The sequence below is a fragment of the Geotrypetes seraphini genome, chromosome 1 (genome assembly GCF_902459505.1).
Source record: "Geotrypetes seraphini chromosome 1, aGeoSer1.1, whole genome shotgun sequence".
Classification (NCBI taxonomy): domain Eukaryota; kingdom Metazoa; phylum Chordata; class Amphibia; order Gymnophiona; family Dermophiidae; genus Geotrypetes; species Geotrypetes seraphini.
The window spans coordinates 122,039,266-122,062,967 of NC_047084.1; the positions used below are offsets into that span (position 1 = coordinate 122,039,266).

Consider the following 23,702-nt stretch of genomic DNA (forward strand, 5'->3'; position numbering starts at 1 on the left):
GAAGCACAGAGAATGTACGTCCCCAATTTCAGGAAAGGCTGCAAGAACAAGCGATCAAAAGACCCGGTTTGGATGTCAATAGAAGTAAAGAGGGCGATAAAGGACAAAAAAGTATCCTTCCGGAGATGGAAAAAGGATCCAACAGAGGAAAATCACCAGGCGCACAAGAAATGCCAAAAGGAATGCCACCGGGAGGTTAGAAAAGCAAAGGGGAAATACGAAGAGGGGCTGGCCAGGGAGGCGAAAAACTTCAAGGCATTCTTCAGTTACGTAAAGGGGAAGCGACCAGCGAGAGAGGAAGTGGGGCCGTTGGACGATGGGGACAGGAAGGGAGTGGTTAAGGAGGATAAAGAGGTAGCTGAGAGGTTGAACATGTTCTTCTCGTCGGTTTTCACGAGCGAAGACACATCTAATATACCGGACTCGGAGGAGCTCATGAGTGGGGAACAGGCTGAGAAACTAGAGCACATAGAGGTAAGTAAGGAGGATGCCCTCAAACAGATAGACAGGTTAAAATGTGGCAAATCACCGGGCCCGGACGGGATCCACCCAAGGGTTCTGAAGGAACTAAGACAGGAAATAGCGGGCACAATCCAGCATGTTTGCAACCTATCCTTGAAAACTGGTGAGGTACCAGAGGACTGGAAATTGGCAAATGTCACACCCATCTTCAATAAGGGATCGAGGGGTGACCCCGGGAACTACAGGCCGGTGAGCCTAACTTCAATTATAGGGAAGATGGTGGAAGCTATGATCAAGGACGCCATTTGCGAGCACATCGAGAGGAATGGCCTACTGAGAACAAGCCAGCATGGATTCTGCAAGGGAAGGTCGTGCCTAACGAACCTTCTGTACTTCTTTGAGGGAATAAGCAGTCGGGTGGACAATGGGGAGCCCATAGACATCATTTACCTCGATTTTCAGAAGGCTTTCGACAAGGTGCCACATGAAAGGCTACTTAAGAAGCTGTGGAACCACGGGGTGGGAGGGGATGTGCACAGATGGATCAAACACTGGTTGTCGGGTAGACTGCAGAGGGTTGGAGTAAAGGGTCAATTTTCTGACTGGCGGGGAGTCACGAGCGGTGTGCCACAGGGATCGGTGCTGGGGCCGTTGCTTTTTAACATATTCATAAATGACCTGGAAAAGGAGGCAAAGTGTGAGGTTATAAAATTCGCAGACGATACCAAACTGTGCGGCAGAGTTAGGACCAGGGAGGAGTGTGAGGACCTACAAAGGGACCTGGACAAGCTGGAAGACTGGGCAAACAAATGGCAAATGCGCTTCAACGTGGACAAATGCAAGGTCATGCATATAGGGAAAAAGAACCCGTTGTTCAGCTACAAATTGGGGGGGTATTGTTGGGAGACAGCAGACTCGAGAGAGACTTGGGTGTGTTGGTGGATGCATCACTGAAGCCATCTGCACAGTGCGCAGCAGCCTCGAAAAAAGCCAACAGGATGCTGGGCATCATAAAGAAGGGCATAACAACCAGAACACGGGAAGTCATCATGCCATTGTATCGAGCGATGGTGCGTCCGCATCTGGAATACTGCGTTCAGTATTGGTCGCCACACCTCAAGAAGGACATGGCGGTACTTGAGAGAGTCCAAAGGAGAGCAACGAGAATGGTAAGAGGGCTGGAACACTGCTCATACGCCGAGAGGCTGGAAAGGCTGGGGCTCTTCTCTCTGGAGAAAAGGAGGCTCAGGGGAGATATGATAGAGACCTTCAAGATCATGAGGGGCATAGAGAGGGTGGATAGGGACAGATTCTTCAGACTAAAGGGGACAGCAAATACAAGGGGGCATTCTGAGAAACTGAAGGGAGATAGGTTCAAAACAAATGCAAGGAAGTTTTTTTTCACCCAGAGGGTCGTGGACACTTGGAATGCACTACCAGAGGAAGTGATCAAGCAGAGTACGGTCCAGGGATTCAAACAGGGATTGGACGGATTCCTGACGGATAAAGGGATCGTGGGATACTGAGGGAGGAGCTGGGATGTAACACAAGTATAGAATGTTAACCAGGTAATGAGTATAAACCAACCAGGTCGTGCATGCGCAAGACTGGAGGGCTAGGACTTCGATAGGAAGGCAGGACTTAAACGAGATACCAAGGTGGCAAGGGAGCCCCTTCTAGTGATTCAGACAGGTCGTGACCTGTTTGGGCCGCCGCGGGAGCGGACTGCTGGGCAGGATGGACCTATGGTCTGACCGGCAGAGGCACTGCTTATGTTCGACTAATGACCTATACAACATGCAACCATTCAACTTTACGATGTGTTTCCCCAGCTCATACTAATTACAGTACTATAGAGTATTTTTTACCCCTCCCCGCATACCTTTTCCCTGGTGGTCCAGCAGTGTATCCTGCCTGAGCCCCTCCTGACAGGAAGTGTGTTCAGATAACTGACTGCCAGCAGCCCAAAGACTACAGGCTACAGATGGGGAAGGGACTGGACAACCCCTTATGAGTTGTATCTGGGGCAACCACCGCCCCTCCCCACCCTTTTTCTGGTACACCATTGCACCCATGTTAAAGCAGTAGCAATGACTGCCTGTTTTCTATCATACATTTATTGGGTTGTTGGTTTTTATTAAGGCTTCTGTGACTTCTTTTTTCTTTCCTTACACACATTCCCCCTTTCACCTCCCTGTCCTCCATTCCTATTTCCTTCCCCCCTCATCTTTCCTTTTTCGGCCTCTATTTCAAGTTTTATAACCATGTTTTCAATCCATGTTTTTATAATCAATTTTATAATTTATCTATTATATGATGTCTTTTTACAGACATAATACAATTCTTTATGGTTGGCTAAGGCATTAAAATGCAATTGTAACAGCTGGATTTGTTCTTTGAGAGTATTAGGTGCTATACCAATTGTACATTATATTACCTTCAGGTAAATTATTTGGTAGTCAGGTCCTGCCAAGTGCATCCCAGAATACTACAATACCCCAGAGAGAGAAGGTCCCACTGAACCACCAGGGTCAATGTTTTCTAGGAAACCAACCCTTCTAAAACTGCCCCAGACCTGGCTTTATTTTTGTCGGCACTAAACAAGCCCGAAAACATTTTTTAATGACCTCATTTAAATGTGGTCTGCACTGAAACCATTAGAGCTTTGGACAGCACAGTAACACCAGTACTAACTGTCTTTAGCGTGACCATTAGAGCAGCGTTTCTCAAGCCACTATAGAGAACTTTCCAGTCAGATTTTCAGGATAACCATAATGAATATGCATGAGATAGATTAGTATGCAAAGCCTCCACTGCATGCTTATCTTTCATGAACATTCATTGCAGCTTTCTTGAACATTGGATTGCCTAGGGGGAGCTGCTTGAGAAACGCTGCTTTAGAACAAAGGTAAAGGTGGAGAAAGGAAGCATGACCTAGGGGAGTAGGTCGATACTAGGTTACAGGTCCTCAGAAATCAAATCAGGTTGGTGCCAGCAGTTGGTAAGTTGGGTATTCTTTAGCACTATCACAGGATCTTAGGAGGCTGGAATTTCTTGCACCAGTTTCACTAGTTTTAGATTCTTGCAGAGCTTGGTAGAAGGATTTGTTGAATTAAGTATAGGAGCAATGAAGGCAGCAAAGAAAGTGAATTGGATAAGAAACAATACAACTGGAAGCTAGGATTTATCCTTGCAGTTGCACTGTGGACAGGAATAAGGGGGAGATTGTGGATTTTCAGTTGTAGCTCAAGACAAATAACTTTTAGCTGTCCCTGGAAGGTTATAAAGCTGAGCTTGACGAATTGGCGGGTTGAATGGCCAAAATCACAAGGAACTGCAATGGTATTTGAACCCTGGCTTCTTTGGTTCGCTGCCCATTGCTTTAACCATTTAGGCTACTCTTCCTCTTGACTTATGTGCTGTTGGTCTTTTTTTGCCATCAACTGCTGCAGTACTACATCTGTCTTCTGCTGTTATGTGGAGATGTCAGATGTAACTTTATATTGTACATAAGGTCTGCAACATACTACTTCCAATGGCTTTTTGCTTGCTGCCAGAAAGCATAGTCAAAGCATTTGTTCACCTGTGATGGGTTGGTTTTTTTGTAGGAAGCAGAGGAAGAGGTTTAGGAATTAAGGTTAATCATAACATAACATAAGACATAAGATAAGCAATGCCTCTGCTGGGTCAGACCTGAGGTCCATCATGCCCAGCAGTCCGCTCACGCGGCGGCCCAACAGGTCCAGGACCTGTGCAGTAATCCTCTATTTATACCCCTCTATCCCCTTTTCCAGCAGGAAATTGTCCAATCCTTTCTTAAACCCCTGTACTGTACTCTGCCCTATTACTCCCTCTGGAAGCGCATTCCAGGTGTCCACCACTCGTTGGGTAAAGAAGAACTTCCTAGCATTCGTTTTAAATCTGTCCCCTTTCAACTTTTCCAAGTGTCCTCTTGTTCTTTTATTTTTCGAAAGTTTGAAGAATCTGTCCTTCTCTACTCTCTCTATGCCCTTCATGATCTTATAAGTCTCTATCATATCCCCTCTAAGTCTCCTCTTCTCCAGGGAAAAGAGACCCAGTTTCTCCAATCTCTCAGCGTATGAGAGGTTTTCCATCCCTTTTATCAAGCGTGTCGCTCTCCTCTGAACCCTCTCGAGTAACGCCATATCCTTCCTAAGGTACGGAGACCAATATTGGACGCAGTATTCCAGATGCGGGCGCACCATCGCCCGATACAATGGCAGGATAACTTCTTTTGTCCTTGTTGTAATACCCTTCTTGATTATGCCTAGCATTCTATTTGCTTTCTTAGCGGCTGTTGCGCACTGTGCCGTCGGCTTCATTGTCATGTCCACCATTACCCCCAAGTCCCTTTCTTGGTTGCTCTCATTCAATAATATCCCTCCCATCGTATAGTTGTACCTCGGGTTTCTGTTTCCAACATGCAATACTTTACATTTCTCAACGTTGAACTTCATCTGCCATCTCGCCACCCATTCCCCCAATTTGTTCAAGTCCCTTTGCAATTCTTCGCATTCCTCTTTAGTCCCAGCTCCACTAAATAGTTTTGTATCGTCCGCAAATTTTATTATCTCACACTTCGTGCCTGTTTCTAGATCATTTATGAATATATTAAATAGCAGCGGCCCGAGCACTGAGCCCTGCGGAACACCACTCGTGACCCCCATCCAGTCCGAGTAGTGGCCCTTCACCCCTACCCTCTGTTTCCTACCCGCCAACCAGTTTCTGATCCATCTATGTACGTCTCCGTCCACTCCATGGTTCTTCAGTTTCCGGAGTAGACGTTCGTGAGGCACCTTGTCAAAGGCTTTTTGGAAATCAAGGTATATGATGTCTATGGGGTCTCCTCTGTCCATCCGTTTGTTAATTCCTTCGAAGAAGTGCAATAAGTTCGTTAGGCACGATCTCCCCCTGCAGAAACCATGTTGGGTTGTTTTCAAAAGTTCGTTTCTTTCCAGATGTTCATCGATGTGTTCTTTAATCAGTGCTTCCGTCAGTTTCCCCGGAACCGAAGTCAAACTCACTGGTCTGTAGTTTCCCGGGTCACCTCTTGATCCCTTTTTAAAGATGGGCGTGACATTGGCTATCTTCCAATCCTCCGGGATCATGCCTGTTTTCAAGGATAGGTTGCAAATTTGCTGCAGTAGTTCCGCTATCTCCTCCTTTAATTCCTTCAGAACCCTGGGATGGATTCCGTCCGGACCCGGGGATTTGTCAGTTTTAAGTTTTTCTATCTGCCTGTGTACATCATCAAGGCTCACTTCCATGGATGTTAATTTTTCTGCTTGATTTCCATTGAATATTTGTTCAGGTTCCGGTATGTTTGTTGTGTCTTCGTTTGTAAATACAGACGAGAAGAACATGTTGAGTCTTTCTGCGACTTCTTTCTCCTCCTTCACCGCTCCCTTCCTGTCTCCTTCGTCCAGCGGTCCTACCTCCTCCCTAGCTGGCTGTTTCCCTTTAACATATCTGAAGAACGGTTTGAAATTTCGTGCCTCCCTGGCTAGCCTCTCTTCATACTCTCTTTTGGCTTTTCGAACCACACGGTGACATTCTTTTTGATACTTCCTGTGCTCCTTCTGGTTCCCTTCAGTTTTGTCCTTTTTCCATTCCCTGAATGAATTTTTCTTATTGCCTATCGCTTCCTTCACTATTTTAGTCATCCATACTGGGTCTTTTGTTCGACCCTTTTTGCACCCCTTTCTGAATCTGGGGATGTGCAGATTTTGTGCCTCGCTCACTGTGTCTTTGAAAAAAGACCAGGCATGTTCTACTGTTTGCCATTTTTTGGAAGTGTTCCTAAGTTTCTTCCTTACCATTTCCCTCATTGCTTCATAGTTTCCTTTCCTGAAGTTGAAAGATGTCACTATGGTTCTCTTTCCGTTCGGTATGCCTACTTCAACCTTGAACTTGATCATATTATGATCACTGTTTCCCAACGGTCCCACTACTTCCACTTCCTTTGCAGGTCCCCTTAGTCCATTTAGGATTAAATCCAGAGTGGCATTTCCTCTCGTCGGTTCTCTAACAAGCTGCTCCATGAAGCAATCTTGTATAGCCTCCAGGAATTCTGTCTCCCTAGCGCATCTTGAGCTTCCAAGACTCCAGTCTATCCCAGGATAGTTGAAGTCTCCCATAACAACTGTGTAACCACTTTTGCATTCTCGCTTCATCTCGGCATCCATTTCTTTATCGCTATCTCCGGTTTGCCCGGGTGGACGATAGTATAGGCCCATCTTTATTTCATGCCCTTTCCTACCCGGTATTTTAACCCATAGCGATTCCAGTTTGTTGATCATCTCCGCTGTGTCCATTCTTGTCGATTGTATGCTTTCTTTTACGTATAGGGCTATTCCTCCTCCTTTCTGACCTGACCTATCCCGGCGATAGAGCTTGTACCCCGGCAGTGCTGTATCCCATTTGTTTTCCTCATTCCACCACGTTTCAGAGATTCCAATGATGTCTATGTCCTCTGCATTGGCCATGGCTTCTAGCTCCCCCATTTTGTTTCTTAAACTCCTTGCATTAGTATATATGCAGTTTAGATCCTGGCATTTTGTCGTCTTCATTTCTTTTCCCTGTGCTTCAGTCTTTGGTGTCTTCTCTTTTGCTACAATCTTTCTAACCTCCTCTTCTGGGTTAGTTGACTCCTGTAATTTGTCTCTTGTTTCTTCCCTGCCTTTTTTCCCCTTAGTATCTTCACGGGATACCTTCTTCCGAATCATCGACGCTAGGTCGACTGTCGGCTTTCCCCTTTCTCTTAGTTTAAAGCCTGTTCTATTCCTCTCTTGACGTTGTTTGCTAGAAGTCTTGTTCCCGCCACGCTCAGGTGCAGTCCATCTCTCCTGTAGAGCTTGCTCTTGCCCCAGAACGTTGTCCAGTTCCTCACGAAGTGGAACCCTTCTTCCTCACACCATCTCCTCATCCATGCATTTATTGATTGTAGTTCTTCCTGCCTTTTCACATCTGCCCTCGGTACCGGTAGGATCTCTGAGAATGCTATCTTCTGGGTCCTCATCTTCAGTTTCCTTCCTAGAATCTTGAACTGTTCTATCAGCGTGCCTCTTCTGTAGTCTCTCCTGCTGACATCATTCGTCCCGATGTGGATCATTACTGCGGTCTCTTCCGTCTCTGCTCCTTCCAAGACCTTCTCAATTTTGTCCACGATGTCCTTGGTTCTCGCTCCTGGGAGGCAGGTCACCAGTCGATCCTCTCTTCCTCCTGCTATGTGGCTGTCTACATGCCTCAATATCGAGTCTCCCACCAGGAAGCAGGACAGTACAAGAGCAAAAATAACCCAGGAAGGCATTTGAGAGAAGGAAACACTACAGCTCTTCACTACATGTTGAATAAGTAACTATCACAGGTTCCATAGAGCACAGTCTCCAAATGGGCTCCTTAGCCAAAGTACCGGGAGTATCTGTCTCTCATTTATTACTAATGCAATGGAATATCATAGATGCCAGCCAGCTCTGTGGATGTTTAGCCTCCCTTAAACATTTTGAAAATTAAATCTTATGGTGACCATAACCTGAAAATAGTCACCTCTCCTCTATCTGGAGCCCTGAGAAAACACATTGCAGGCCTTATTTATTTTAGTTTTTATACACCGCTTATAACCTAAGTAGTTTACATTCATATACCAAGGATGACTGAGTTTTCTGCTGTATTGCACAAAATACAAAGTTGAATGTAAAGCCATGATTCCAGACATAAAATAAGCAGAAAAAAAAGTCAATATATAAATCTATGAAGCAGCCAGAGAAGTCAAAAGTGCTTTATGTTCCCTTCCCTGTGCTTTGACATGGAATGTGGAGGCTCTGCTTCCTGTCACACCAAATCTTATCAAACAGAAATAATACTGTCACAGTTTCATGAATTCTGTATACAAGCTATCAGGCAATGAAAATATTTGAGGCAGCGAGAATGACACTGAGTTGGCCGCTCTTGAGTGGGATATAAAAAAAATTTAAGAACCACCATAGTAACATAGGAGATGACAGCAGATGCGTCTGTCCAGTTGTCGTCTTTTCTCTGGTTTTCCACCACATCGGGTGGATAAAGAGGTGCTGGAAACGTTGCATCCCATCTGCATACTTTTCCTAGCTTCCTCTGCAAGGCTCCCATTTCCTCTATGATCTGGTTTGGCTTCAATTGATGACATCCTGAGCTCTTTCTAGTTGCTTGACAGAAAGCATGTGCCATATCATCACTTAGAATTACTGTATATAAACCAAGATTTTTGGACCCAAAAAATGGCACAAAAATATGGGGGGGAGGACTGTTTATATTTGGGTCAACAACCATTCGCCCCTCCCACACCTGTTGCAGAGAACTCGAGGGAGCCATTCAGCTAGCGATCTGCATGGGGCAGGAGCGTAGGAAGCTTGCCCCTGCCCTGGTTCACCACTGGACCACCAGGGAATTGAAAAGTATGCCAGGGAGGCAAAAGTTTTGGGAGTCGGCCAGGACAGGAGGTGAGAGGGATCCCTCCTGCCCCAGCCCACCATTAGACTACTAGGTCTTACAGTAGGCCCTGTGGAAACCTGCAAACCATCGGGAGAAGAGGGAACAGGTTGCAGAGTCTGGCAGGGCATGGAAGGCTGGGTGTAGAGCCTGGCAGGGCAACTAGAATATTAACACACACACACACACATACAACCCCCAGTTTATATTTGAGTCAACCTTTTTTCCTTCTTTTGGGGGAGGGAGGTTACCTCGGTTTATATTCAAGTATATACAGTAATATTTTTCTCCTCCACTCTTTCCTAGCTTTGATGCATGTTCTCTTCCTAAAACTACATTTTACCCATTCTTATTCCTTGCCTCAAATCAGCACAAGTGTCAAGACCACTCTATCTCTTCTTTAATACAGTACTGTACTTTTTACCCATTTTGTATTCTACACTGTAATCTGCTCTTGAGGTTTTCTTCCTCTTATTAATAAGAACATAAGCAGTGCCATAGGTCCATCCTGCCCGGCAGTCCGCTCCCGCGGCGGCCCAAACAGGTCATGACCTGTCTGAATCACCAGAAGGGGCTCCCTTGCCACCTTGGTTTCTCATTGAAGTCCTATCTTCCCATCGAAGTCCTAACCCTCCGGTCTTGCACATGCACGACCTGGTTGGGTTTCTATACTTATTACCTGGTTAGCTTTCTATACTTGTGTTACATCCCAGCTCCTCCCTCAGTATCCCACGATCCCTTTATCCCTCAGGAATCCGTCCAATCCCTGTTTGAATCCCTGTACCGTACTCTGCCTGATCACTTCCTCCGGTAGCGCATTCCAAGTGTCCACGACCCTTTGGGTGAAAAAAAACTTCCTTGCATTTGTTTTGAACCTATCTCCCTTCAGTTTCTCCGAATGCCCCCTCGTACTTGTTGTCCCCTTCAGTCTGAAGAATCTGTCCCTATCCACCCTCTCTATGCCCCTCATGATCTTGAAGGTCTCTATCATATCTCCCCTGAGCCTCCTTTTTTCCAGAGAGAAGAGCCCCAGCCTATCCAACCTCTCGGCGTATGGGCAGTGTTCCAGCCCTTTTACCAGTTTCGTTGCTCTCCTTTGGACTCTCTCAAGTACCGCCATGTCCTTCTTGAGGTGCGGCGACCAATACTGAACGCAGTATTCCAGATGTGGACGCACCATCGCTCGATACAATGGCATGATGACTTCCCGTGTCCTGGTTGTTATGCCCCTTTTTATGATGCCCAGCATCCTGTTGGCTTTTTTTGAGGCTGCTGCGCACTGTGCAGATGGCTTCAGTGATGCATCCACCAGCACACCCAAGTCTCTCTCAAGTCTGCTGTCTCCCAACAATGCCCCCCACCAATTTGTAGTTGAACAACGGGTTCAACTACAAATTCAACCATCTTCATTCTGGTCACTGTTAACACTTTCCTTTCACTTCTTCATATTCAGCAGCGGCTGAGAAACAGCAAAGACAGAATTCAAATTCTACTAATGCTCCTTCTGATCCTGGGATCTTGTAAATATCCACTGTGTCAAACTGTCTGGTTTGTGTCCCACCTCCCATTTTCAGTACCTAGGACTTCAAATTTCTAACCACCTAGTCCTAGACAGATTATACTCACTTCAAATCCATTCTTGGTTCGGCCCCCTTATACTTGGTTCCCCATTTTAACTTAGATCATCCATCCAGACCCACTCGCAGAGCTCATCTCTTCAGCCATCCAACTCTTAAGGCCTGCTGTTACAAAATATACCTGAATAGAACACTTGCCTTCCAAGCAGGTCATCTAAATGATTGGCTGAGCAATATTATCGCGTGCTTCTCATCCTACCTAAACTTCAGAAAATTATTAAAAACTAACCTATTTAACCGATTTGTAACCTAAGACCTCTCACCCGACCCTTGTTCCCCAAGATCTCTTTTGTCATACCTCTGCTTCCTGCTCACCTTACATTTAACATAGTAACATAGTAGATGACGGCAGATAAAGACCCTGCCCAACCTGATTCAATTTAAATTTTTTTTTTTTTCTTCTTAGCTATTTCTGGGCGAGAATCCAAAGCTTTACCCGGTACTATGCTTGGGTTCCAACTGCCGAAATCTCTGTTAAGACTTACTCCAGCCCATCTACACCCTCCCAGCCATTGAAGCCCTCCCCTGCCCATCCTCCACCAAACGGCCATACACAGACACAGACCGTACAAGTCTGCCCAGTAACTGGCCTAGTTCAATCTTTAATATTATTTTCTGATTCTAAATCTTCTGTGTTCATCCCACGCTTCTTTGAACTCAGTCACAGTTTTACTCTCCACCACCTCTCTCGGGAGCGCATTCCAGGCATCCACCACCCTCTCCGTAAAGTAGAATTTCCTAACATTGCCCCTGAATCTACCACCCCTCAACCTCAAATTATGTCCTCTAGTTTTACCATTTTCCTTTCTCTGGAAAAGATTTTGTTCTACGTTAATACCCTTTAAGTATTTGAACGTCTGAATCATATCTCCCCTGTCTCTCCTTTCCTCTAGGGTATACATATTCAGGGCTTCCAGTCTCTCCTCATACGTCTTCTGGCGCAAGCCTCCTATCATTTTCGTCGCCCTCCTCTGGACCGCCTCAAGTCTTCTTACGTCTTTCGCCAGATACGGTCTCCAAAACTGAACACAATACTCCAAGTGGGGCCTCACCAATGACCTGTACAGGGGCATCAACACCTTCTTCCTTCTACTGACTACGCCTCTCTTTATACAGCCCAGAATCCTTCTGGCAGCAGCCACTGCCTTGTCACACTGTTTTTTCGCCTTTAGATCTTCGGACACTATCACCCCAAGGTCCCTCTCCCCGTCCGTGCATATCAGCTTCTCTCCTCCCAGCATATACGGTTCCTTCCTATTATTAATCCCCAAATGCATTACTCTGCATTTCTTTGCATTGAATTTTAGTTGCCAGGCATTAGACCATTCCTCTAACTTTTGCAGACCCCTTATATTGTACCTGTTTCCTGCTTACATATATTATTGTATCTGTATTCGCTGATTGTACCCATTCGCTGATTGTCCAGCCCTTCTTTGTTGTAAACCGCCTCGAACTACTAAGGCTTTGGTGGTATATAAGAAACAAAATTATTATTAACTATATGAAACTATTTCTTATACACTATTTCTTTTGTTTAATCTACCATTCGAAACATTTTATTGTTATTTTGGTATAATCTTTGTAACTGTTCCATTGCTGATTGCTGTCATCATGATGTAAGTTATCAAAAGAAAATAAAGTTATTTGATTAAAAAATAAATCTGGAGCGAGGAGGGAAAGATGCCTACTTCCTTTTCCCTGCCTGCTTCCGGTTTCTTCAAAGTATATCAGGGCCCCTAGGACATCGGGTTGTTTTGGGGGTTTTTTTTTGGGGGGGAGTTCCAATGAACCTCCAGGGACAGGGTTTGGAGAGGGGGGGGTCAGAGTCCATTGCACCATCAGGAACATTTTAAACACAGCATGAATCTTCAATCTCATAATTCTGAGCATGCTGCACTGAGTTTCCTCTACTGCAAATCTTTTCAGCATGAGCCCATAAAAGAGAATACATACACTGTAACAGTCAGTGATGGCATATAAAGACTCACACTATCTATCCAGTCTGCCAACTAACTCATAGCATATCCTCGGGACACACCAAAACCCATCGAGTTTTTAGGCAAACCATAATGATTTATCTACCAAGAAGGAAGTGCATCCAAATCTGTCTAATGCATATTCATTGTGGATTTCCTGAAATCTCAATGGGATTTTATCTGCCCTGAGGACTGGGTTGAGAATCCCTGACATATGGTATGTTGCAATATATAGAAACATATGCATAAAATATGGCAACTTGCCAACCCTGTTTCCATCACTATCATATTCCAGTCTGCCCAGTTTCACTCCTAGCTTCCATGCCACAAATCTCAGCCAATCCCTACTATTTGGGGGATCCCTCTGGGCCTACTCCAGATTTTTTAAAATTCCTTTTCTATTTTTGTCTCTACAAACCCCAGAGATCCATCCCATGAAGAAATATTTTCTAGAATTGCTTCACAGTCTACAAGCAGGAATTACAAAGAGAAACTCTCCTGCCCAGATTTCTTCTCACTCTCAGCCCAAGCACAGCAGCAAAATTTACACAGGCAAATTATTCTTCATACAGAACGAACACACATAATGGCAGATAAAAACAATGAGACCCAAGAACTGCACCCAATTTCCTGACTTCAGCTGATTTCCAGCTCTCAAGGAATCCTGCGAAAGCCACTGCTTGCCCTGGGATCAATAGCATGAAGTGTTGCTACTCTTTGCATTTCTGCCAGATACTTGTGACCTGAACTGGCCACTGTGAAAACAGGTCTTATGTTCTCTGCCACAATCCCAGGCCTTCCTCAGCTCTCCGGGGGGGGGGGGGGGTCATTTTAGAAACTAGCCCACCCTTTTTTGTAAATTATTTTCTACAGTTATTAGTGAGCCTTCTCGTTGTAGCATTTTCATCTTCTGCATTGTCTGTCTTTGAAATACCATATCTGAGTATCAGATGTCACAGAGCCTCACATTCACCACTTTCTGCTCATACTGTCCCGAGGAAAGCAGTTTCAGCTGCCAAAAGCTAGGGCATAAAATGAAATGCAAGTCCAATAAAAAGGTACTGCTGTATATTCTTTTGTATACTTGTTCTTAACAAAATTTCCAAGTCACCACCAAGGCCAGTACTGGACTCCGCAAATAAAGGCTGAGCAGTTCTGGAAGCTGTTACAAATCCGTTTACTCCATCCCTTCCCCCAAAACAGGGGAGACACAAAAACATTCTTTCTGCTGAACGTCTGGAATTGGTTAATTTGGGTTAAAAAATGCAGGTATTATGAATAAAAACTGGGGAATGGGAATTTTTTCAGCATTTAGTGACTGTGAGCCAGCCTATCTTTCTCCTCCCTCTGCCTGCCCTGCTAACGCTGGCTCACCCAAGCAAAGGAGGATGTGCGAGTGAAGCAGAAGCATGAAGCAACAGGAAGTGACTATATTCTCCTCCTCCCCCTCCCCCCACAACCCACCAATAAACTCTAAACCAAGACATTCAAGCTGAGGAAAGCCAGAGCCTTGGGAGTGGCTGCGAAGCTGAATCAGGCCTGCTCTAAGGCAGGGGTACATACCACTGGTGGTTCTGGCAATAAAGAAGTGAGCAGCAGCACAGCCACACAGAAAGATGCTGATCAGAAACAGCAAAGAAATACCATTTAATATGTTAGTCAAATGGAAATAAAGGTCAAACAATATATTGTTTCTCTGAGCAGCAGCATCTACAGGAGGAATTTGACTGCCTGTGCTCCTAGATTCTGGGTCTGAATGATTTTTATCCATGCCGTTCTTGAATATTAATGCACTGAACATCCTGGACCCCTGAGGAAGTAGTGTTTTTCGAAACACGGTCCGTATCAGGTCCAGGATGCCTTATATCAAGAACTAATGTCTGGATATTTATATTTATTATTGCTACTATTGTTATTTTATTGATTTTTACAGTTTTATTTGAATAAAATCCCTGCTCCTTGTATGTTCTCTGCAGTTTTGTATTACTATTTGCATGTTGTCATCAACACAAATTATTATTTGTACAGATTTATATTTTACTATGAAGACTGGAAATGAGTACTTCTAATGTGTTTCTTGTAATCCGCCAGTAAGACTTCTCAGGAGTAGCCCACACACTCTGGAATTTACTCCCAGAGGGGCTTTGCTTCGTCTAACTCCAGACTACCCCTACTTCAGGAAGCATGGGACAGGAGGGACCTCTCCCGTCTCTTGCCAGGCCGACTCTTAATTTTTTTACCTCCCACCTCCCCCGTGCAACTTTTTGAATCCCTGGTGGTCCAGCGATGTACCGGGCAGAGGCAAACTTTCTGTGCTCCTGCCCCACACTGAGCCCTTACCTGAATGGCTCAGCACCGGGCAGGAGTGCAAAAAGCTCACACCTGCCTGGTACACTGCTGGACCGCCATTACTCAAAGCAGCCATTCAGGAAGGGGCTCAGCACAGGGCAGGAGCGCAGAAAGTTTGCCTCTGCCCGGTACACTGTTGGACCACCAGGGATTCAAAAAGTTGCACAGGGGGAGGCGGGAGGAAGGTAAAAAATTAAGAGTCGGCTTGGACAAGATATGGGAGAGGTCTCTCCTGTCACGGTCCACTAGGTCATACAGCAGGCCAGGTGGAAGGAGGTGACCCAAATATAAGACAAGACCCCAATTTTTGGGCCATTTTTTGACCCCAAATCTCATCTTATATTCAAGTATATACGGTATGTCTTTCTTTTAGTACATATTATTTCTCTCTTATTTGAATTTCAGTGCTCTTAATAGGTATATTTTTGAAACTCTTTCATGGTAATCCTATTATTAACTTTCAATTTACTAATTTTGACTTTACCTCATTCTTTGTATTTATGTTTATATTTGGTCTACTGTTATGCTGTTAACAAAATTATATGCTTTATGCTGTATACCGCCTCGTGAATCTCTTCATAAAAGCAGTTAATAAATCCTAATAAAAATGCATTTACATAAATAAATTCCTTCAAAACCCTCTACCAGGCTATAACTAAGCTCATAGTTGGGTCCATTGTTCTCTAATCATATTTTTGTTACAGAGATTAAATATTCCCAGAAGATTTAAATTTCCCCCACATCTTCCTCTCTGTCTAGTGTAGGTGACAACTATTTAAATTCTTAAGAGTTAGATCTTTAACCCCCCCTTTAACTATACCGCAATAGCGTTATTAGTGCAGAGAGCAGCAATGAATGTTCTGCGTTGCTCCCGACACCCATAGGAACTCTATGAGCGTCACGAGCAGCGCAGAGCAATCAGCACAGCTAATAATTGCTATTGCGGTAAAGGGGGGGGGGGGGGGTTAAAATATCTTACTTTCCTAAATTGCTCTGAATTTATCTCTTATTTTCTGTCTGACCTAATATTCAGAATGATAACATGGAAATAAAGCTTCTTCAATCTGAAATACTGCTTCGCCACAGTAAGTACTGAAGAACCACAGACATGTCAGGAATACAAGCTTGACAGTCAGACCCACTATTTACAAAAGAACAAAGGAATAGCTATACTGAGTCAGACCAATGGGCCATCTAGTCCAGTATCCTGTTTCTAACACAGGCCAATCCAGGTCACAAGTACCTGGCAAAAATCCAAATGTAGTAAAGTCTCGGTTAACCGGGACTCTCATACAAACAGCAAAAAAATTGCTGGTGTAAAACTCCCTCACTCCCTCCCTCCCTCAAATAGCTATGAACCCCAGCACCCACCCTGAAGCTCCAGTGCGGCAGCAGTTCGGAGCCAAAAAGCCCTCCACCCCCAAGCCCCGAAGTGGCATAAGCAGGCAGCAGTCCTGAGCTGCAAACTCCCTCCCTCTCTCCCTTACCCGATGCATAGCGGTCAGCAAGAGTCACAAGCTGCTCACAGTCAGCCTCTGCAGAGCTTTTCCTCTGAAACATCACTTCCGATGTATCAGAGGAAAGGCCTTGCCAGGGCTGTCCACAAGCTGCCTGTTTTGAGGCTGTCCCTTGCTGACCGCTGTGCTTTGAGTAAGGAAGGGAGGGGGTTCACGGCTTAAGACTGCTACCTGCTTCAGCCACTTCGGGGCTTGAGGAAAGAGGGAGGGCTTTGTGGCTCAGGACCACTGCCACGCTGATGCTTCGGGGTGGGAGAGGGAGTTGAGTGTGTTAGACAAGGTTTCTAACACACTGTCAATGAACCAGAAAAACAGTTATCCGGTCCACCATTCCCCATGGGTGCAGGATAACTGAGATTCTACTTTAGTAGCAACATTCCATGCTACCGATCCCAGGGCAAGCAGTGACTTCCCCCATATCTGTCTCAATAGCAGACTATGGACTTTTCCTCCAGGAATTTCTCAACCTTTTTTTAAACCCAGCTAAGCTAACCACTGTTACCACATCCTTCAGTAATGAGCTCAAGAGATTAGGTATTCATTGATGTAGTTCACCATGACATTCTAATGCAATTATTATCAGAGATTGGAATAGATCAAAAAGTGCTGCATTGGTTTATAAGATTTTTTACATCATGATCTTATCAGGTACATGTTGATGTTAAATCATCCTTTGAGTGGAGATCAGTGTGTGGAGTGCCACAGGACTCTCCGTTGTCTCCTATCTTATTTAACATCTATATGACTACATTAAAAAAACTTAAGCTTATGAATTTAGAATCCATTTTTACCTATGAAGACATTTTTATATTATTGGAAGTGGATCCAACATTAATCGATTTGTCTGCAAATATAAAAACATGCATTTCTAGGCTTCAAAGTTGGGCCACCTCTGTTTGGATTAAGCTCAACGCAACAAAAACTAAACTATTGTTGTTTGGCCCTTAAGTAAATATTTTGCCTTTCTCAGTGACCTTATTAACTGGAGATTCTTTAAATATTGAGTATTCTTCTAAGATAGGGGTCCCCAATCTCCGGTCCGTGGCCTACTAGCGGGCCACGGTCGTCTGACAGCTGGGCCGCGAGAGATCCCCTTGTACAACATCTTTCCATCCCTGCTTCCCATCCCGCACAGCAGGGATGGGAAGGGAGTGAGAGATGGAAAGATGCTGCGCAGAGGGATGGATTGGCGGGGTCATCGGGGTTCTGCTGCAGGTGGGGGATAGGAGATGGAAAGATGCTGTTGCGGGGTCATCGGGGTTCTGCAAGTTCAGAGCTCCCACTGATTCTGCATTATGGTAAGTTGTGTAATTTTTATTACGATATTATAACTTAATAATAATAGAAATGTAATGTATATTGTGTATAAAACTGCCCTATGAACCCGCCCCAAATTCCCCCCCCCCTTTTTTTACCGGTCCCTGGAAAAATCTGCTTCTATAAAAGTGGTCCTTGGTTTCAAAAAGGTTGCGGACCACTGTTCTAAGATATTACATATTTTGTTGGATTTCTCACTTTCCCTTCACTGTCAGGTTAATAATCTTTCTAAGAAATGCTTCTATAGTCTTCACATGTTTGTCATCTGTTTTACCAACAACATTTCGCTATTCTGATACAAATCATTATATTAGTTCAATTAGATTATTGTAACTCTCTTTATGTTTGTTTAAGTAAGAGAAATTTAGAAAGGTTACAATTAATCCAGAATGCGCCAGCCAAATTGATTTATAGAAAGAAGAAATATGACTATGTGTCTCCTCTCTTAAAAGCTCTTCACTGGCTTCCAGTCCACTTTAGAATTCAATTTAAATGTGCAAGCATAACATTTAAAATCTTACATGGAATTTTTGGGCCTTTGGTTTCTATTTCTTTGAATTCATTATAATCTATAAAGTCTAGATGTATAAATTATCTTTTCCATCTCTTAAAAGAATAAAATCCCTAGATTATATTTCTCGATCTTGTGCATACATTTTCACATTTATTTGGAATGAACTTCCTGTTGAGATTAGCATTCTCTCTCTTCCAACTTTCAGAAAATCTTTAAAAACACGTTATTTTAGTTATTCTTATTGAGATGTGGATTTTATGTCATTAGATTTTGTAAATTAGGTCTGACCCTTCTATTTCATTGAGTACCTTATATAAACTAAGGGCTCCTTTTATCAAGGTGCGCTAGCGGGGTTAATGCATCGGACATTTCATCACGCGCTAACCCCTGCGGCAAGCCAAAAACTAATGCCTCGTCAATGGAGGCGTTAGCTACTAGTGCAGCAGGCAGTTTAACGCACCTTGATAAAAGGAGCCCCAAGTCGAGCTTTTATTTCTAAAATTTAAGGATTACGTTAGATTAAAAAGTATTTTCATCTAACTTCATTGAGTGTTCCTGTTGAATTTCTGTGCTTCTATCATTTGGTGACAATAAATAAGGAATTTGTTACAAATTTATCTCTGCACAAGAGAAACGCAGTGGAAACTTGGACTCCTGAGGAAGGGTTTATCTGCCAAAACTCAGACTGTGTTGAGTCCTATAGTATACCACTGCATTTTGTGACTCACTGCTTCTTTTTTAATACATTCTTTATATGTCTATTGTTTTAACCTGTGCCATCCTTACACTAAGTTGTTTCTACTTTTTTTAAAGACAAGGTTTGGACAAATTCCAGGAGGAAAAGTCCATAGTCTGTCATTAAGACATGGGTGAAGCCTCTGCTTGCCATGTATCGGTAACATGGAATATTGCTACTCCTTGGGTTTTGGCCAGGTACTAGTAACCTGGATTGGCCCCTGTGAGAACAGGCTACTGGGCTTGATGAATCATTGGTCTGACCCAGTAAGGCTATTCTTATGTTCTTAAGCTTCTGTCCAAACCATATACCATAATCGCATGCCTAAACGAACACAAACCAAGATATTTATGTCATGAATCCTAATGAAATAATGTAAATCCTCGATATGGCTAGGCTCTACTAAATTGTAAATCCACAAATACTAATGTAATGTACAAACTTAAAATTACACCTGCTCCAAGATTAAGTATATCAGCACTTTCAGGTAAGTTTTTTTATTTGGTACAACATATCCGCCTATGTGGCTTTTTTGTCTAGGTGTCCTGTTTTAAAATGAACCCCTTTGTGTTTCTCCCATGTATACTTGGATTCAGTCAGTATTTTGCTCTTGACCAGTGTTCTTCAACCTTTTTACACCTATGGACCGGCGGAAATAAAATAATTATTTTGTGGACCAGCAAACTACTAAGACTGAAATAAAAACTCCTGTTTTCCCTGCAGCTCGGTCCCCATCTCCATCCTGTATACAGGGAGAGGGGAAAGAGAGAGAGAGATCCATGGTAAAGGTGACCTTACGTCCCGTTTTGAACGGAACAGTCCCGTTTTCGGATCCCCTGTCCCGTTGTCTCCACACAAAGCTTCGGGACGCCCAAAATGTCCCGTTTTCAGAGACAGCATCCGGAAGCTGTGCGCAGGGACAACGGGACAGGCGATCGCTTCCTGTCCCTCCCCTGCCGCACCAAAAAAAAAAAAGCCTCCCTCCAGGCCCGATTTAGGTCCACTGCCGCTGCTCCTCTGCTGCCACTACTCAAACCCGGAAGCCTTCTTTCCGACGTCAATTCTGACGTCAGAGAGGACGTTCCGGGCCAGCCAGGCAGCGATTGGCTGGCCCGGAACGTCCTCTCTGACGTCAGAATTGACGTCGGAAAGAAGGCTTCTGGGTTTGAGTAGTGGCAGCAGAGGAGCAACGGCAGTGGACCTAAATCAGGCCTGGAGGGAGGCTTTTGTTTTCCGCAGTAGGGGAGGGAGGAGGTAGGCAGGCAGGCAGGCTGGCTGGCTCTGGGGGAGGGAGGTAGGTAGACAGGTTTTGGGGGAGGTAGGTAGGCAGGCAGGCTGGCTGGCTCTGGGGGAGGGAGGGAGGCAGGCTTTGGGGGAGGGAGGTAGGCAGGCAGGCAGGCAGACTGGCAGGCTCTGGGGGAGGCAGGTAGGCTGGCTGGCTCTGGGGGAGGTAGGCAGGCAGATTGGCTCTGGGGTAGGTAGACAGGCAGACTGGCTTTGGGGAAGGCTGGCTTTGGGGAGGTAGGCCGGCAGGCTTTTTGGGAGGGGGTGGGACAAAGGCTGGAAGCAGTGAGGGGACATAGGAAGGAGGGATGAAGGAAGGAGAGAAAACGGCAGAGAAGGGGGGGCTGTTAAGTAGAAGAAAGACTAGAGAGATAAAGGCCTGGACCAAAGGGGAAAGACAGGAGGCAGAAGCAGGACTTTGGGAGGTGCAGACAGAGGGGGGAAAGCCCCTCAGGAAGAGCAGAGAGAGGCAAGATCATAACAGAGAAAGGGAGACCTGGAACAAAGGTACAAAGGAGAACTGAGACTGGATCTGGGGGCACTAAGGACATAGAAAGGAGGCACTGGGGGCACTAAGGACATAGGAAGGAGGCGCTGGGGACATTAAGGACATAGGAAGGTATTGGGGGCACTAAGGACATAGGAAGGAAGGAGGGAGGGAATAGAAAGGGACAATTGTTGGGCCTGAGTGCAGAAAGAAATGAAAGATAGGATGCAGTCAGAGGGAAACGCAACCAGACAGCAGTCAGAGGGAAATCACCAGACAGCAAAGTTAGGAAAAATGATTTTATTTTCAATTTAGTGATAAAAATGTGTCAGTTTTGAGAATTTATATCTGCTGTCTATATTTTGCACTATATTTGTCTATTTTTCTATAGTTACTGAGGTAACATCATTGAAAACCCCCAAATATAAATAATTAACATTTTCTCTGCGTATAAGGTGCTTTGTGATTTTTTAAAAAATTTAATGGTTACCCTTATGAAATAAGATATTTTGTGTACATGAAAAATGAATGGAAGAAATTGGGGGCGGGGCTAGGGCGGGATTGGGTTGGGGCTAGGGTGGGACTGAATATTAATAGATGTCCCGTTTTGATGAATAAAACAAATGGTCACGTTATCCATGGTGCATCTCTCCCACTCCCTCTACTGCCATATCCAACATTTTTCCCTCTCTACCAGCCTACCAGCCCCATGCCCAACATTTCGCCTATCACCCCTCTCCCTCCATCACTATGTCCAACATTCCTCCCCCTTGCATCCCCTTCAATCTGTCCCTGTTCTTTCTCCACTGTCATATCCAACATTTCTCCCTCTCATCCTTCTCTACATCACTTCTTTCTCTATACCCAACAATTTTCCTCATCCCTAACAATTCTCCCTTTCTATCCCCTCCCTTGTATCCCAAGTTCATGCCTCCCCCTTCCCCGCATTCCAACCTTTGTCCCAAATTCAATCCCCCCCTCCCTCTTTTCTCCCACATTATTACTTCTCTCCCTCACTTGTTTGGGGCTGTCCAGCTAAGCATGCCCCCATCTGCCAAAGCTGGACCAGGGTCCCCTGCAAGCGTGTGTCCAGCTTGGCTGCTCTTTATCTTCAGCGCCAGGACAGCACGTTGCATGCTGTTGACCTGGTTCTGGTTCAGCCACTGCAGCATGCGAAGCTGGAAGGAAGATGGACAGGCGCTTGCAGGGGACTTGAATTGTTCAGGGACCGACAAGAAATGTTTGTGGCCCGGCGGATGAGGAACTTTTGAAGTGCCCACAACTCCCTCACTTTCAAGCCATGTTCTCTGCCGGGCTCTGCACCGTTTTGAAGGTGGGATGCGTTTGTGCTGTTGGATGGCTCGAGGTCAGTTGCTTTCCTCTTGGAGCCCCGCAAGCGTTTGAAATGTCGAGACGTGACCCCCCTCCCCCCTCCAGGAAAGCGCAAACTCTTGGAGCCGTTCAAAGGGCTCGGCTAAAACTTTGCTTCGCGGGCGGGGAATCCCGGGCTCGGCGCTTCTCCTCGCCCCGAAGACACTCCGCCGCCTTCTTCCTCTCTGACAAAGTTCGAAGCGGAGCAGCCCCCCCCGAACCCCCCCTACCTGAGGTGGCGCGGCTTCTCCTACTCCGCCCGTGCCCGGTCCCGTCCCCTCTGCACAACTTCTCTCCTCGGACGCCTCCCGCCTTACCGGAAACAGGAAGTTGCGTCAGAGGCGGGCGAGACGCCGGACAAGGAGGGTCGCGAGGCAGCTCTTAAGGAGCAGCGCGAGGCACGCGCAGGGACCAACGGCGGCGTTCGGTCTCTCCTCGTCTCCCTATTGGCTGAGGTCAGAAAGGCCAAATGGTCCACCTGCAGCATCCCTAGAGCAGGGATGTCAAACTCAAGCGCATAAGGGGCCGAACTCCGAAAAAAAGGCTAAGTCACCAGCCAAATTTTTTTTTTTTTTTTTAGATCCTTTTATTAAGGTACGCTAACTGTTTTAGCGCGCACTAGCGGGCTTAGCGCATTGGACATTTCATCACGCACTCACCCCTACCGCAGCTTGATAAAAGGACCCCTTAATCTTAGTAGAAGTCTCGGGTTACAACCTCTCCAACCCCAGGCCGGCTCTGTGATGTAAACCAAAGTTTAAAAAGTCCTAGTTCAGGCCCGCTTTCCTTCCCTTTCTGTGCCCAGCTCATTTCTTCTGCTTGCCCCATATGAGATCTTCCCAGCACTGGGGATCAGAAGGGCAGTGGAAGATAGTTCTGTGTCTGCTTGGGATCTGACGCTGGTCAACAGTAACAATCCTAGCAGGCCGCTGTAGCCTTAGCTGCATATTCCCTCTTCCACGGTCCCGTACATCAGAGGGGCAAGACCGCACCAGAGGGAACATGCAGCCAACCAGCAGTCCTCTACAGGCCACATGAACCTACAGATGATGCAGTACGAGTACTGGCGGGCCAGCTTTGGGGGAAATTTGAAATTGGCTGGCGGACAAAATTTCGGTACCCCGCAGGCCTGAATTTGACATGTCTGCCCTATAGGCTAAGGCTGTTTACAAGGGCTGCCTGATTCAGGAGAAAATATTTTTGATTTGATTCATCCTGTTAAATCGATTTTTCAATTCAATTCAATTCACTTTCAATGACACAGCTTTTTAAGTTTAAACATTTTATTTAACCAAGGAAAAATCATGTAAAAAATAGCAACATCCAATCTATAACATAGCTTTAAAATTAGTTAGAAACATGGGGTGGTTCCAGCAGGGACGAGGGCCAGAGAGAAAGAAAGGCATTGGCACCTGCTGATTGCCTACAGGAGGAGCCTCTTGCTTGACTTCTTTGAAGGTGTGAATAAACATGTGGATAAAGGTGAGCCGGTTGATATAGTATATCTAGATTTTCAGAAAGGTTTTGATAAAGTTCCTCATGAGAGGCTCCTTAGAAAATTAAAG

General features: G+C 45.2%; 1 protein-coding gene across 2 annotated transcripts in view; it reads right to left on the reverse strand.

The window, feature by feature from the left end:
- TLN1 (talin 1) overlaps positions 1-22,480 on the reverse strand; it is a 690,102-nt gene extending 667,622 nt beyond the window's left edge. For both annotated transcript variants that reach the window (XM_033937496.1, XM_033937486.1), the window contains exon 1: positions 22,368-22,480. The gene's annotated coding sequence lies outside the window, so the exon portion shown is untranslated. The remainder of the gene's footprint in view (positions 1-22,367) is intronic.
- Positions 22,481-23,702: the final 1,222 nt, after the last annotated feature.